The sequence below is a fragment of the Condylura cristata genome, unplaced genomic scaffold (assembly GCF_000260355.1).
Source record: "Condylura cristata isolate star-nosed mole 26May11 unplaced genomic scaffold, ConCri1.0 scaffold00021, whole genome shotgun sequence".
NCBI lineage: Eukaryota > Metazoa > Chordata > Mammalia > Eulipotyphla > Talpidae > Condylura > Condylura cristata.
This window is the reverse complement of record NW_004567122.1, coordinates 18187337-18204897: the sequence shown is the minus strand read 5'-3', so window position 1 is coordinate 18204897 and position 17561 is coordinate 18187337.

Below are 17561 nucleotides of genomic sequence, written 5' to 3'. Positions count from 1 at the left end.
CCTTCCAGCCCGCCCTTAATTAGGCTGTTCCGGACAGTGCTTTCTGGGAAAAAAATCTGGGGCACTTGGTGTTCCCTGTTTGCAGTACCAAGTCTTCTCTTGGTTACACCTTTACAAGGTTAGGGAAGAAGAATGATCAATAGATTTTTTCACTAATTTAATTCTTCAATTAGGGAGAGTCCTCTATTTTCTCTTTTCTTTTTAAAAATTCTCTTTTTACCTTCATGTAAATATCTCTCCAATTAGAAAATCCTGGTTTTGTGTCCCAGAGGACAGACCTACCCACATAAAACATGTAAGAAGGAAGAATGATAATTTAGGGAAGAGTTTCTATTTGGGGACAAGAAGACCTGCTTTTTAAAAATTTCAATATTCTCTGCAAGGAGACAGGTCAACCTCAGACCCACCTATTGGATGTATGATTTTCAGCTATATAAGACCTCGATAAAATTTCCATGTTCTTAAAAGAAAATTCTGCAGGGAGGGGAAAGAAAAGGAATCAGAACAGAGCACAAGGGACTATAGTGATGTTTTGTGGGCGAATTGGTGGTGGGGATTTTATGGGCAATACATCTAAAGGGAGCTAACATAAAAGCAAAAATGGAGCAATGATGTAAAAGACATACAGCCCCCCACCCCCAAAATCAGCTCAGGCATTGTAAGGAAGGGATCTTGCCTATATGCTAATTTTATTTCGAAGGAACTTGTATCAGTTAAATGCAGTGACATTTAAAATTGGTCACAAAAATCCTTGTAATCTCTGTATTATAGTAATATTCCAGTGGTTATTTTTGCTGCCCATCGTCTTTTTTAAAAATATCATTGAGGAAGGCAACTTCGTTTATTTGTCGATTTAAAAAGTTTGAAATGTGTTGATAGTTCTTACATCTAAGTTGTGCTGTGTGAGTTTTTTTTTTTTAAGATTTATTTATTCATACAGAACTGGGGTACAGGCCAGAGATGTGGAGGGTGAGAGGATTCACCAGGGACAGAGTGGGGAGCAGAGCAGGCAGATTGACAAGGTACACTGCTGAGGGGAGCAGCGGGCGGGTCAGGAGAGGTCTGCCGCGCCATGTGGGTCAGCTCTGGGGCAGGCGGGAATCGAACTCATGCGGAAGTGGCTTTAGATTCTCAGTGCTGTGCTTTAACCCGCTGCGCCACCAGGGAGGGCCATGCTGTGTGAGTTTTTAAGTTATTCTCTGCATTGCTAAATAAGTCAGACAACTTTCAGCATCAATTTAATAATGTTGAATAATAGAAAATTCAGAATGTCTCCTTTGAAATTTATTTTTGTTTTAAAACATTTAGTTTGTCTTTTGAGGTGCTGAACACTATGTATGGTCTACAGGAGTAAGCTTAACCCCTCTGACATGGGCATCACCATACCCGGCCCAATCTGGGGGAACCCATATCCCTTTATCATAGACTCAGATGTACTAACAGTAGACATTAGAGAAAAGAAAATCTCTTCAGCAAATGATGCTGGAAAAAGTAGACAGACATGGTTAGAAAAATGAAGCTAGACCACTCTTTCATACCATGCACAAAACTTAAAGTGGAATAAAAAGTTGAATGTGAGAATCATAAACTACATAGGTAAAAGCAGGCAAAACGCTCCATACGTTGGTTTTCGGGGATGTCTTTGGGGACTCAGTTCTAATGTCAAAGGAAAAGAAAGCAAAAATAAACAGGGTGACAAGATTCTATACGGCGAAAGAAATCATCGTAAAAACAAAGAGATCCTGCTGAATGGGGAAAATATTTGTACATCATACATGTGACAGTGGTGAGAGCCCAGATCTACAAAGAACTCGTACAACTCAGCAGAGGAAACAAAGAATCCAATCAAAAGTGGGCAGAAGAGCTAAGCAGCTACTTTTCCACAGAAATTTACCTTCAGACCTAAAATCCTGTTAGAGTAAAAAATAAAAAAACCTATGTTTTCCTATAATTAAAAATAATTAGTTAACCATTTTGTATGATTCCTTTCCACCTTTTAAAAGAAATCATTTTTAAGGACACATTCCTCACAATACTATCTATACTTTAGGGTAGAAGTCCACAGCTCCTCACAGTAATGTTAGGACACGCTCAAGCTTTCACTCTTATTTTCACTTTTTTTTTTGAAGCCGATAAAATGCTTCGTCAACTGCTGCATTCATTTAGTAGTAGAATAAGTTTGTGTAGCACATCACCCAAGGTTTTAGAAAAGCCACATATATCCGAATGTGCTAAACTTCCTCTCACTGTCAGGGAGAGCAGCGCTCAGTTGCTCTGACTTGCTCATCCACCTCAGCACTGTACCTGAACAGGCCAGGCAGGCTGCGGGCTGAGAAGGGGACACGGTGTGGGGCCCGCTGGGGCGGGTGGCCTGTTCGGAAGCAGGGCGGTGGTAATGCTGAGGGTTTACTCTGGGTCAGCTGCTCTTCTAGGTGCTGGATGGGGCTCCAAGGTGGATAGATACCAAAGGCCTTGTTCTCAGGGAATCAAAAAAATTTTTTAAAAGATTTATTTATGTATGCATACAGAACTGGGGTACAGGCCCCAGGTGCAGGGGCGGTGAGAGGATTCACCAGAGACAGAGTGGGGAGCCGAACAGGCAGATCAGCAAAGTACACTGCCGAGGGGAGCAGTGGATGTGTCAGGAGAGGTCTGCTGTGCCATGGGGGTCACCTCCCGGGTGGGTTTGAACTTGCACTAAAGCCAGCTCTGGCCAGCTTCACAGTGCTGTTGTGGTGCCACCAGGGAGGGCCGGAATCAATTTTTCTAGCAACAAAAGCCACAACAATGGTAAGAATCATTGCTTTGCAAAGACAAAACTGGATTTACCCTAGTGACTGACATGTGGTGGAAAACTTGCTGTGTTTTATTTTGAGTAAACAAATCAGGGCCGCTCCTTAGAGCCTGGGGTCTGAGCACTGCCATCCAGAACAGGGGAGGGCTGTTTTCAATTTGCTCATTATCTTTGCTCTTCTAAACAAAGAAGGCCCAGGAACTGATCTAGGATGTAAAAATTCATCTCCTTTAAATTTCAGGTTCCAATTATGGGTGTGGGCAGAAAAAGGGGAAGGAGAGGAAAATACGGTGAATCCCCATACTGTGGTGATTTTCATTCCTATCACCAATTACGTGTTTCAGATTTCTGATGTGTACATGTTCAAGTTATCAAAGTGAAATCTTATAGCCTGTGGTATCAAGGATAGATATTCCAAAAGATATGCCACCTGCTATATAAAATTTAAATGTTTCATCTAACCTGAGTGTTAGCTGTGGTTACAATTGAAAATGAAATTAAATATGGAAATAGGAATCATTGAAAAGGATCTTAAAAATACTCTTTTAAAAAGTCAATGGCAGTTGCTATATAAGAAAGTGGTTACATTTCAGTAGCTACCTAAAATACTTATTTTTCACCCCCATTAGATCTTGACGAGAAAGCAGTGGTTTCTGGATGTGGGGGGGGGGGGGGCTGGCGTGGGGGGGGGGGGGGCGTTGAGCCTGTTCTTACCATCAGGCCTGTGCTCACAGAGCTCTTTGCTGTGGGTCCCCGTCACAGACAGAGAGATTAATGCAGGACGACGTCTACACTTCAGGTCATTACTGCAATTAGCCTTGTTCTCGTCAGCTCCTATTTGAAAAGGATTAATGTTTTAATGTTTATAATTGGATGCCGTGATTTTATTGTGGGCTCTGGGCCACACGTTGTTGAATCAGGGTTTCATCAGAAACTGTTCTTATTCTGAGAGCAGACAGAGGCTGGGTGTGGTCTGGGCTCTGGACTCACCGAGGCCCGGGGAGGGTCTGTCCCTAGCAGTGGAGGGACATCTGGTCGAAGAAAGCCTGGAGTCACGTCCTCTGAGGACGCAGCTTCTGTTGAAGCAGGTTAATCCCCTCCACAGAAGGGCAAGTAGAGGCAGGGCAGAGGGGTGGGGCAGAAGAAATGCGATAAGCACTTATTTTGTTTGTATCTGCAATGCTTTAAGAACACCAAGTTTTTCAGAAGTTCAAACAAAGAATCCGAGAAACCACAACAGCCGAAGCACTTGATTGTGAATGGGTGGGTTTCTTTCAGTCACATTAGAAGGTTCACATTGTTTAATCTGAAAACTCAATAGCCCTTGTACTTTGGAAAAAGAATTCTCCTCACACCTGTGTCCTTAATAACAATCAGATAAAGGCTCTCTACTCCAGAGTTCACGTATAATACTTTTTTAAAGGAAATGACCTAATCGGGACTTGGAAATGAAACTTAAATAAACACACCTCAACAGCTCCCTGGGATTAAGTGTATGTCTAATGTTCGCCCAGCTAGAGTTAATTATCAAAGAAAGACACGTCCCACAGGCCCACTGTGAGCCAGATTAGGAAGGCAAGGAAGTTTATGACGTCTTGTAGGTTTCGATGTGGCTGCTTCTCCCGGACACACATGCACACTTTCATCCAATCCCTTCTCCATCTTGTCCCTTTCCTCCACTCTTCACTCCCAACCCTTCACTCCCAGCCCTGCTTGGCCACTAAGAAAGAATTCACCTTTGAGCAGCAGTGACAGTAATAGTGAGTGCTCACTGCAATGAGGAAAACAGACTGCATCTTGATTGTATTTCGGGCTCCAGACCATGAGTTGTTCAATCTGTGATTTGCCGGAAGCCATTCTGGTTCCTCTAATCTCACGAGACAGGCAGGGTTGGGGAATGCTCTTGGTCTTAGACTCACCATGGCGTGGGGATCCCAGTTCTTCCCAGAAGAGACTACACATCACAGTTGTGAAGTTCAAGACTCAGAGGGAGGACATTTTACAGTGAAAGGGCAGGTCTGTGGTGACTTGGGAGCTTCATGGAAGAATATTCCATCTGCTGCCTTCTCGAACGGCCTGGTCTCACCTTTTTACTCCTGTCTCTACTGCAGACACTACTTTTGCTGACTAAGGTCACTGAATTTTCTTTCTTGTCTTTCTGTGTTTCGCTCATACATTCTACAGTATTCACAAACTGGAAAGAGTTCAACACAAGCAATTAAGACTATAAATAACTAGAAGTAGTCATTAAAAAATTGGCCCCTGTTACTCCCGAATGTGGTTCCCTGACAGCCACAGCGACATCATCCGAAAGCTGTTGGAAGTCAGTATGGGGCCCAGGCCACACTTACTAGATCAGAACATGACATTTCTAGGTGTTGCCGATACATGCCAGAGGTTCACCCATACCACCCCACCCCCAGTACTTCCCAGGAAGGATTAGAGGTTTGCAGTCTTGGTACTGGAAAACCCCATGATGACATGGAGACTGCTTTTCACACTTGACCTTAAATAGACTGTGAGAGAGACATGTTAGCACTGAGCGGTCACGTAAAAGAAAGTTAGGGTCCTTTTGACCTTGGGGGCCAGGGAATGCCTTCCTAACTGCTCTGGGCAAAATTAGATGCAAAAAAGTGAGGTATGAGAAGAAGATAGGTTTATTTCAAGCCAGAAGGATTTTCAGAGATTGGAGGAAGGGACTGAGGTGGTTGGTGGTGGTGGTGGTGGTAGGGTTATACAGTATAAACAAAGCGAATGAAAAAGAATTATTTAGAAATTGAGCTGTGGATGATTGCCCTTCCTCACTGTTGTGAGAGGAGTCCAAGTTTTTAATGTGAGTGATTTCAAAAGTATCTTTTGATGTGTGCACTGTGTTCTTGATGGTAGGACCCAGCCTGAATCTGAGAACATCAGTAATAGCTTCAATAGGTTAGGGAGGATTACACTTCAGAAGCACCATTATCAGATTCAAAACCATGTTACAGTTGAAGCCCTGAAATACACCACCAGGGAACACTGTGTTTTAGGGCACACTTCTCTGCTGGCAGCGAGACAGTGTGTCTTCAGTGAACACATCACCCTTGGCCCAGTAATTTTAGAGTCTAGGGAAGGGTGCGTTTTTACTTTGATCAATTGCTCAATGTGTAAATTATCCCAGTGTCTGCAGGACACATTTTTCTTGTGTTTTATAAGATCTGTAACAGTAAAGTGTAGAACTGCACTGACCTTCTTCTGTTCATTACTAAAACCTAAATTATTAAAAACATGACTTTTTAAAAGCAGGCCGGATTAAAAATACTATATAAAAAATGCAGTTGTTGAATAACTGTCAGAAATTCTGTGAACTGGTAGAGAAATGGCAGGATCCAGAAATCCCTTCTTTTGCCTTTAAGAAATGTAACCTACTGTGACCCACTGTCATTTTTAAAGCTGTCCACAAAACATTCCCGTCTCACATGTTTTTGTTGCGGGGTGACGCTGACGTCCAAATTTCCAACAGCTGTTGCAGTTTATGCCACTTCCTTTGTGCATCGGGCAGGCGTTGGTTCCCACTGATGGAGTATGTTGGAAATGATCCTTTGGGAATTCCAAGCCTAAGTCATGAAAAGCAACTTAAATTCTGCCTTGATTGCTGGTGTGGTTGCTCTTGAAGCTCCTAGAATTTAAGTCGTCACACTGTGAGGGATTCCAAACCAACGCAGATAGAAAGAGTCCAGGGAGAGGCCAGCCTCCACATTGCCTGCCCCTGTCCCTCCCTTTCCTGCAGGGCTGCATTTGAATCAGAACCCCGGAGTCAAGGTCTTCACCCATAGAAACTCTGAGGGGAGCAGCGGGCGGGTCAGGAGAGGTCTGCCGCACCGTGTGGATCACTTCCGGGGCAGGCGGGGATCGAACTCATGCTGAAGTGGCTGGGGCTTGTCTGCAGTGCTGTGTAACTAACCTGCTGCACCTCCAGGGAGGGCCTCATGCAGGTTTCTCTGGTAATATCTAAATAGGAGCTAAATTGTCACTGTGGCAGCAGAACTGCTACTCTGTAGTGGTGACGGAGATCTTGGGTGTTAATGAAGGGTGGTGGAAACAGGTTGGTGGATTACCATGAGAGTAAGAGAAAATGAAAATCATGTATGTAGGACTCACTTTTGTTGACCCAGCTAGAGAGCCGGGAGAATTAAGTTACAGAGATCAGTCGGGGCTAGGTTATGGGGGTTATTAAAGGGCAAGTAAAGCTTTGGCATTGCAACGGTCAATGAGAACTGATTGGCACTTCATAGGGTGTTCGTGTGTGTGTTCTGTGGGGACTGTGGTGGCACTCCCTAATTGCTGTGTGGCAGAGTTTTATTGTACACAGCCTGAAATGTGTCTGATAAGCCTCATCGTGTATCCCATCTGAACATAGGACCAAAATCTGCTTTTCCATTCTCGGGCTTCAGAATTTGTTTTTCATGTGGTGAGGGCAGATGCTCACACTTTATAAAGACAGAGGGGATATTGCTCACAGCTGTGTTTGGACCATTCTTACACTGCAGAGATTTCACTCTTCTATTTTTATAACCATCGTTGTCACTTTCAGTTTTTCCTTTTTCCCCTTCTTGATTCAGCTGCAGCCGTAGCCAATAAAACACAGTGACAGATAGATGGATCTCACAGAAAATCTGCTGATTGCTCTCTCTGTAAACCTCAAATGTAAACAATAGAAGGACATTTGTTTCTCTGTCATGTTTCTTTTAGTAAACAGAGATGAAAAACCAAATCAATGCTAGGAAGAGGAGAAAAAAAAAAAAGAATTCACTATGGTTGTCTCCTGATTGCTTTTTGGTGACTTCTCCCTTAAAAAAGCCTTATGCATTTCCCCTGTCTATTTCTTGGGGGACAAAAGAATTTCAATTCTCATTTAAAAAAAAAATCCTCGATGAGGGGACCACATCCTACTTATTAAAACTGTTGTTTCTTTTTAATCCTCTGATTCTATGAAACAGTAGAGCCAGGATATGGTCCCAAAATAACATGAGAAAAATTATTATACATGGAATGTTCAAGAATAGGCTAACTAGTTGTCTTACTAAAACTCTAAATGTGAAATATTGTTACTTAGCAAGAGCCAGGCTATTACTGAGATGAAAGTGAACATCTCACTTTCCCTTTCTCACCTCCTAGTTCTGGCTTTCACCTCCCTGCACCCTCACCTCCCACCCAATTATCAAATGGACACTGCACAGCTTTGGGGCTGCCATGCAGTGCATTGTTTCTCCATTTAGTTTTGGTTTACAGATACACGCTTTGCCTTGGTAAAGACCAGTTAGCTTAGCTGGACGCCAGTATTTCTTCTGCTCCAGAAGATAGCCTGTGCCTGTGCTTTTCACAGTGAGGACAGCGCATTCCTTGGGCGTAATGAAAGGCACAGAAACAAGTCCTTTGTGGCCGACAGCAGGTGAATGACTCTGGTCCCTCATGGCGTCAGCCCGACCAGGATCCCAACAGCAACACAGATGGATATTTCAGGCACCATGTGGTCCCTTGGGGTTCGTACTGCTGGAAAACATTCTCAACGCCGAGTCATAAAAATGACAGACACTCACTCAGCCTGCACGAAATTGTACCTTGTCATCTTTACTCCGAGAAACCTGCCTCTGAAGTCAGTGGGGGTGAGGGTGGGGTGGGAAGGGAAGGTGTTGCAGACTCAGAAAGGGCCCCTTTTAGGTTAAGAAAATGGAATTAGCGCTGAGCTGAGCAATTCAGAACACATTTTAATGACAAGTGTTTGAAATTATGGAAATCTCGCAGTCTCTCTTGTAAGTGCATCACCACTTACTAGGTGTCCTGGTGACCACCAGTCTGTCTCTGAGGAGGGATTTAACTGGCTTAGTCACAGGGTTCCATAGGGGAAATTGCTTTCATTTCTTCCCCAAAAGTCCATTAAGAACCTCATTCTATCACTGATTTCTGGCTAGTTGACATCAGGATGAAGTGCCCCTTAGGGGATAAAGATTAATGTCCTCTGCTTAACTTTCTCAGGATTTTTACATAGTTGGTACTGCAGTGAAGCTGATGGCTGGAAATCACATATCCCCAGCAAGAGAAAAAACTAGAACAATTGCAAGGAGAGTTACTGGGGGGACATAGAGCCAGACCCAGTCTTCTGATTTGTGGTCTTCACATGGAAACAGCTTCCTTCTTCCTGCCCTGGGCACAGAGACGTGGCAACACCCTTCAGCAGTGATGGTGCCTACCCTGTAGATAGTGTCGCGATCTGACGGATCCTTATAGCTTATCAGCAGCAGCATCTCACTGTTCTTTCTAAGTTAAACGTCCTCTAAACTTCATGTTCTTTTAGTAGGTCTTTATGATGAGAGGAGAGGATACATTGCAAACACCTCAGCAATCCTAACAAACTTCTTAGTCCTCAGTGTCTCTGAACACCCACTGGGCACGTGTGTGTGTGTGTGTGTGTGTGTGTGTGTGTGTGGTGATATGTTTTTAAATACCCTTTGGGAGAGTGGCATTGATAAAGGATAGACATGGTGTACTGGCCACGGGAGAGGGGCATGGACTATTAATTTGATGCTTTGCTTATAAGCAAGTTGCTAATAAAATGCAAAGAGAGAGATGATCGCTGATGTGTGTGAGAAATGTTGCCTGGGGTGCAAGTGACCTGTCGTAAAAGTTGTCATTGCTAGTACTGCCTTATCCTCCTTTAGAATTCTGTCTCTTAGCATGCCTTATTTTCTTGTCAGAAGTAATTGATCAGTTTGCGTCTAGGGCTTCGCTTGGATGGTGGATATGGATCAACATCTCCTCTCCTCTCCACTCTGCCTCCTTCGGTACAGATTTGGATGCCAGGTCTTGGTGCCAGGATGGTGCCAGATGGACTGACTGTAGTGCCTGATCCCTGACCGGTGCCACCCATCAGAGTTCTCATCGGAGCCCTGCCAGGCTGCCCTTCGGTTGTTTCCCTTCGCCCTTCTTCCCACCCTGCAGATAGTGTCTCGAGGTTCTGCTGTCAGTTCAGGCAATGTTTTGTCTAGATTCTTCTCTCCTTCTTCCTACATGGCTCATTCTCATGCTGCAAAGTCCTTCGTAAAGGTGCCAGTCGTCCACTTGTCTTTTTCCTCGGAAACACTTTGACTTTATTTCCTAGTCTGAATTAGGTTAAGACTGTGTTTTTCATATAGAAAGGCCACGAGCAAATGTACACGCATTGTAGCTGTGGTGTCATCACACAGGCCCATTCACACCCTGGCCTCAACCAAGACTGCAAGACTTGGGGCTAAAATATCAAAACAGATTTAATTCCAACTGCTCGCCGATGGCAATTGTTCCCGTTTTCTATTGAAAATGAATGACTCCTGCATAAATGTCTTGACTTTATTTCCTAATGCACCACTGATCTCAGGGACTTAAAGTTCTAGTAATATCCCACTGCAAAAACAAAGTGAATAAAACAGACACCACTGCCCCTCAGTTCTTGCTTTGAGAAGTAGAGTGAGCTGGGTCTACACACTGGGCACCGCTGTATTCCATGCCACTGGGCGCTTCTGTGCCTGCCAGCACACTGTAATTAAAGGAGAGAGACATCAGCGTGCAGGCAGATCAGAGGCGCTGTCCAGTTGAAAAGGTCACTGCCGCAAATGAGCAATTAGTGCTCCCTGCTGCCACCGAGGCTGTGGCTACAGAGAGCCTGCAGAAACACAATGCCTGGATAAACCATCTTTGTAATCTGCTTGTCACAAGTCCAGTCATCAGGGGTCTGCCCTGAATCAAAAGGATAATGCTGTCTGGATTGGGAAAAGTCAGATTTAAAAATACAGCTGTCAACAGAGCAAAGGGATGTTTCGTTTGTTGGCAGTGAGGATGTGGTGGACCAGGCATGGGGCTGTGGCTTTGAAGCCTCCTTATAAACTTTAAATATTTGGGGGGAGTTGCTTTCTCTGGCTACCTTCAAACATGGCTGCAAAGCTTTGTTGCTTACTAAATGGGGATTTGGAAAAATGGTTACGAATGCCAGGGTTAAATTGACTGTGTTTAAGCGCTTTCTCCAAGAATCAGCTACTGTATTAGGGATTGTTCTTAAGATGGTTTCATTGAAAACCCAAACCCTCTCCTTTGCCTTTGTAAGGGTGGGAAATTGAAGCTGCCCCAAGGGTGGAGGGGGGCCTGATGGTACCTGTAGGAGAAGAGGGATGGGAGGAGAAGTGAGAAGGGACCTTCTCTCCCCACATGCTGACCTTCCAAACCCCTGAAAGCAGCCAGCACAGAGGCCTTTTGCAAGCCTCTCTGGCTCTAGAGGTTTGGCCATAAAGGCGGGCGACCTTCTCTCTAAAGTAATCCATTAGAAACGTCATTGCTTTGCCCTACTTCAGTCAAGCCCACAGAAAGAATGAAAACAGTTCTCATCAGCCCCCAAAGCAAGATTTTACTTGCTATTTAAGAAAATGCCTTGAAATTGGATTTGACTTCAGAGTCCCCAAATAGTGAATCATTTAAGGTTTTGACAGAGTCCAGATTTTCTCCCTCGTGTTGTAAGGCAAGCTTTCAAATTGTCAAGTAAGATGATCCAGCTCTTTGTTTAATAAAGAGGAGGGAGGCAGGTGGCCTTTTCTCTCTCTCCTCCTTGGGGTGTCTCCCTGAAAACATAATAGGCTCTGTTTTTATAGAGGCTTAGACGTTTTGATTTTACAATTCAAGATTGTGGGTCTTCCTTGTACTGTTTAGAACTGTAAATAAACACTTGCCTCTAGGATCAATTTAAAAGTTCCTCGTTGACTTAGTAGGAGGTAATCTTGGGAAAGGACAACTCCATTGTTGTCCTTTCTAGTTTCCTGTATAAAATTATGCCCTGACTTCATTCACATTCTCAGGTATGTGTCAGGCCACGAAATAAATCACCTGGTACTCCTGTGGGTTCTTCTTGGGGTAGATGAGTAATCAGAACACTATCAGCTGAGTTAGCAAAGGGAAAATCAATCTCATAACATACATATGTTGTAAATTCTAAAACATAATGGAGAAGACCAGAAATATTTATTCTTCACTTTAGGACATCAAGGACGGAGACAGGGAGAGGCGTCACATGACAGACAAGAAGGGGGTGACCTCATCCTTAATCTGATATTAAAGATGAGATTCTTGATAGAGGGGACATAGTCACGGATAAACCTTCAACTGCATCAGATCCCCAAACTACATTCTTTTAGGTCATAAAAAGGAGAGCTGTGGTGGCTTCGTTAGGAGATATATATCCTAAATACATACATATGTATGAAGAGGTTTTATATATATAATACACACACACATATATATATATATACACTATACATATATGAAGAGATTATATATAATACACATATACTACATATATAGGAAGAGATTATATATTTAACACATATATACTTAGGATATATATATATAATGCATACATTTGAAGAGATTTTATATATATATATATAATGCAGACACACACACATATATATAATCTCTTCAGTTAGGAAAGGACTTAGATAAGAACAGAAACTTCTAACCTTATGGTTCTCACTACTCTTAGGCAAAGCAATCTGTAATAATAGTAGATATCACAGGGGTTGATTGATGCTAGTTCCTGTACTGTGGTGATAAGAGGCGCAATCTCAGCTTAGTGAGCGGGGTCCATCTGATCTTTTGGGGGTACTGACTACCCCTGTACACCTGTAAAGCTACTCACCTACTGGTTGTGCTTGCTTTCTTCTGTATGTAAGTGGTGACTGATCATTCTTGGCAAGATTGCTTTATTTCCCTCTCGTAATCGATGGCACTGACTGAGGGCCATTGAGAGCCAGGCTTGAGGCAGTAAGCAGACAGAATGGTAATTCAGGGAGTTCCAGATGCTAGCATATGGGGGCCAAGAAGTTCACTTACTGACTTCTAGTAATATAGCTTCTCTGTCTCATCTTGAGTCATTTATTTGGGTAAGAGAAGTTTCCTTACTCCTCTAAATTCTTCTCTGACTGACAGGACCATCAGAATAGCACCAGACAGGTTAGAAGAAAACCATCAGCCTAATTGATGTTCCTGTGGGAATGTACAGATTCCAATTGCAGTGTGGGAGATAAGATACATATTCTGAACTAAGAATTGGGGTAGGGACTGGGTCTTCCCAAGAGAAGGGGGTCTCACAATAAAAACCCAGGTGCCCTGTAGTTACACTTTGCTCTGTCATATAGTTTTCTCTTGGATAAAAAGGTTCTTTCTAGGGATAACAGTAAAACTGGGTGATATCTCCAGTTTTCATGCTTCCAGATAGTAAAGGGACTAATAAAAGTTTCCCCCGAGCCTGCAGAGTCTATGCTGATCTAAGCTCAAAAAAGTCTGCAGGCCAACCCAAAGTAACATATTTTGGAGAGGACTGTCTTGAAACATTTTTTTTAATCTTCACCAGTATTGTAGGTTACGTTATTGTACATTGTTTGGTTCTCCACTTTACTGATGGACCATATTTTATTTAGCTCTTCTCAGTTTCTCAACATTTTGGTTATTACTGGATTTTCACCATAAATATTTGCTGCAAAGCCAAACCTTGCATTTGTAGTTTCATGCATATCTATGCTTCTCAGTAACAGAGAAGTGACGTGGATGTCTAAGTTGGCGTGTATTGCCAAATTGACGTCAAAAGTTTCCAGTCATTTCTGTTTCAATCTTGCATTGTTTGAGGGCACATGTTTCCTTTTCATCTTATCAACACTTGATATTTGATATGTTTATTTTTCTTTTTCATGTTTTAAACTATTTTTACCACTCTGTGACTCAGAGGTGTAAGTTCACACCTCCTTAGATGTTTCTTACCACACCCCCGCCATCTCAGCACACATAGTCCTTTACCATAGACCATGGGCTTCCTTTGTACTTTATTCCCACCCTTCCTCCTTCCCTCTGATAGCCTTCATTGCATAATCATATTCCTACAGTTTGTTTTCATTTCGTTTTTTCTATTCCATTATTTTATTTCTTTATTTTCCACATATAATTGAAATTATTTGTGTTCATTTTTCTTCTGACATTTCACTTAGCACAATCCCCTCTACTTCTTGCAAATGCCAAGGGCTCGTTTTTTTATTTTTTTTTAATTTTTTAATTTTTTAACAGCTGATTAGAGTTCTTTGTGTGTGTATGTGTGAATCTGCTTCTCTGGCATTTGTCACTTATGCTTGTTTTCAACTTTTGTCTATTGCAAATAGGGCTGCAATGAACATAGCAACGAAAATACCCCTTGGATTTAGTGTGTTTATATTATTTAGACAGGTACTTAGGTGTGGAATTTATGGGTGATATGGTAGATCTATTTTTTAATATTTTGAGGAACTTCCATACTGTTTTCCATAAGCGCAAAGGCGTCTATTCCCGATGGTGTACAACAAGCAACAAGTTTGTTGTTGCTGCTTTTCTGGATATGGGTCGCTTTCACGGGAATGAGGTGGTATCCCATTGTAGTCTGAGACATGTCACTGATGATAAATGGTGTTGAACATTTTCATTTGCCTTTTGGCCATTTGTATATTTGGAGAAGTATCTGTTTAGCTCTTCTGCCCATGTTTTGATTGGACTCTTTGTTTCTCTTTGTTGAGTTGTATGAGTTCGTTGTAGATCTTGGATATTACTCCTTGTCACATGTATGATGTGCAAATATTTTCTCCCATTCAGTAGGGTGTCTTTGTGTTTTTATAATAGTTTCTTTCTTTATGCAGAATCTTTTAGTTTGATGTGGTCCCATTTGTTTATTTTGGCCTTTGTTTTCCTTTGGTATTAGAGTTGAGTCCCCAAAGACATCACTGAAGCCAGTGTCATGGAGTGTTTGCCTATGATTTCTCCTATGTATTTTATGGTTCCCAGTTTTTCATTCAAGTTTTTATCCATTTTGACTTCATTTTTGTGTATGGTATGCGAGAGTGGTCTGGTTTTGTTATTTTGCAGTTGGCTGTCCAGTTTTCCCAGCACCATTTGTTGAAGAGACTTTATCCTCTCTACTCTCCTGGCTCCTCTGTCATAGAGTGACTATCCATAGAAGAGGAGGTCTATTTCTGAGCTCTCAATTTTCTTTCTTTGTTCTGTGTGTCTATTCAATTCTATCTTTATATTTTGCTGTTGTGAGCAGCCACTCCATATTTTATGGCAGTCAGGATTTTCCCAGACCATTCCATCTGGGAGTGAGGATGGAGTCACTTCAACAGAATAACTGTCCCATTCCCTAGCACACAGTCAATTTTCTAGAACTAATAAATGGCTGAGTGGATAATCCAAACCGCACTGACTTCTAACCCCACCTACTTCTTTAGGGACTTTGTCTTCCTAAAAATCAGCCAGTTATATCTAGGAGTTGTTGGGGTCCACATCACACTTCCCCGCAGAGGAGTTAGCTGACAATGTAGAGCATTGCATCTTCACCCTGGGCTGTGCTCTGCCTCCTGACTCCATTGGCCTTCTGCTCTACTGCCGGACACAGCTCCTGCCCAGTGGCACCCCTGACCATGTGGGCTGCCCCTCGGATGCCCTGACATGGGGCAGAACCGTGGGGTAGTCTGAGGCTTTGCATAAGGAGAGGGAGAGTGGCTCATTCCTTCCCATAATGCATTTTGTTACAGGATTCTCAAAGCAGTGTCTGCTGCATCTTAATCTTTAAAAGTTTAGCAAAACATTTTTTTCAGTGTTTTTAAAGGAAATGTTCCATATTTCCAGGAGGCAGATTTAAATGTCTAGTTTTTTTTTTTTTTTTCCCTCTTGGAATCATATTTTGTGTCCTTAGAGTAACCCCAGCTTCATGCAAATAAACCTTCACCAGCTTTGTTTTAGCAGTTCATCAGGCAATACCAGATATACAGGATGCCATTGTTGGCTGGGGGAGGGGGAGCTATTACTTCTAGCCATCTCCCCAGTTCCCTGAAATCTCATGCTTTTCAGTAGTTAGAAAGTATAATTATTAATAAATTGTTTAATTAGAGAGAAAGGATTAGGGCCTAAAGCAATGATTTTGGATGTTTGTACAAGGGATTTTTGGTAATTTTTAAAAAAGATTGCCATGTGCAAGGCTTATTCATTTCTGTTGCAAACATATATTTGGTGCCTACTATAGAGCAGAGCTGGGGAATAAAACACAATTATGAATTCAAGGGAGTTTATAGAAAAGGCTTAAAAACAAGGTGTAGCCACACAGAGCACATAGGCCGACATTCTGAAGACTGTTCTGAGTGTCCACAGTGGAGGCTACAGCCAGTTCTCCTATAGGGTTGGACACCCTCACTGTCAAGGGACTGCTTCAGCTTAAAGGACACTTTTTGGTCTTTAGAAGTAGGTGGCTAAGTTAAGACAACAGTGCTCTCGTCAAATGGACTTCAGCTCCGAAGACTGACAGTGGCTCAGCCACCATCTGACACTCAGCCTGCAACTGAAAGCAAAACATTTCTGATAAATGTGAGAACACATGTTTTGTGCATGTTATCCTAAAATTCTCTGCCTCAACAGGAACTATCGCGACGATGTAAACCAAGAGATTCTGGAAAGTGTCTCTGAAGTGTGGCTACTTGGATGCTTGGAGAAGAGTTCCCAGTCATGGCAAAGAGATTGTAACCAGCGACTGAAGCCAGACTGTTACAGGCGGCACCTCCTGGAGGGGGTGCTGATGAGCATAGATGGCCCCAGGGAAAATGCAAACGATTATTGTATTTGGGGTGAAGCCTCTAATAAGAAATATAGGGGATTGCAGAAGGAGCTCCAGTGTACAGAGTTCAGGATTTCAGTGTTTGGGGGTCTTCAGCAATTTCAGGGTCAGTGATTTCTGCCTCCACCATGCCCATGTTGCGGGCCTCTGAGGAATGTGGAGAAGCTTCCAGAAGCCAACCTGGAAAAGTTTGGAGGCTTTGCAAATAACCGAGCCATTGAACTGAGCCTGGTTTTGCTGCTGCTACGGCCTGGCAGGGAAGGCAGAGACCTAGATCTGAGGACCTTGCTGAGCTGCAGGACTGTGGCCCTTGTCAGGCTGTTTGCAGGCTGTTTTTGAATGTCGCTTGTCTAGTGCTGTGCTGGGGCATCTCTGCCGCTCCAGGGAGCATCTGCTGTGTGTCTTCTGTTGTCTTTGTGATTGCAACCCGGCCTATAGTCTGGCAGGTGCATGCCCCAGGTCCACAGTGGTGGGAAGATGCCATCTTGGGAGCGTTTGTGTTTAGGACTTTAAAACACTGGACACTTCTTGAGTGAGGTAAACAGCCATTTTTGGCCTCAGTAACTCTTCATTTTCCTTGGCTTCTTAAATAAATGCCATTATCCATTATTGTTTTCTGGACCTGAGTAGTCTTTTTTTTTTTTTTAAAGATTTATTTATATTTATTTACAGAACTGGGGTACCTGCCAGAGGTGCAGGGGTGGTGAGAGGATTCACCAGAAACAGAGCAGGGAACAGAACAGGCAGACTGATGAAGTACACTGCTGAGGGGAGCAGCGGGCAGGTCAGGAGAGGATCACCTCTGGGGCTGGTGGGGTTCGAACTCATGCGGAAGTGGCTTAAGCATCTTAGTGCTGTGCTTTAACCTGCTGTGCCACCAGGGAGGGCCCCTGAGTAGTCTTTTAATTGTGCGCATTGTGAAGAACTCAGACAGTGACCAGTAAGCAATCTGGGATGTGTCCTTGGCCAGTTTTTGTGCCCGCTGCTACCCTGATTCAAAAGTGACCAATTCCATTTTTGAGTGCTGGAGTCAGTCTCTGCCCTTATATTTACATATTCTATATCTTTTAGTTTATATATTTTGTTTCA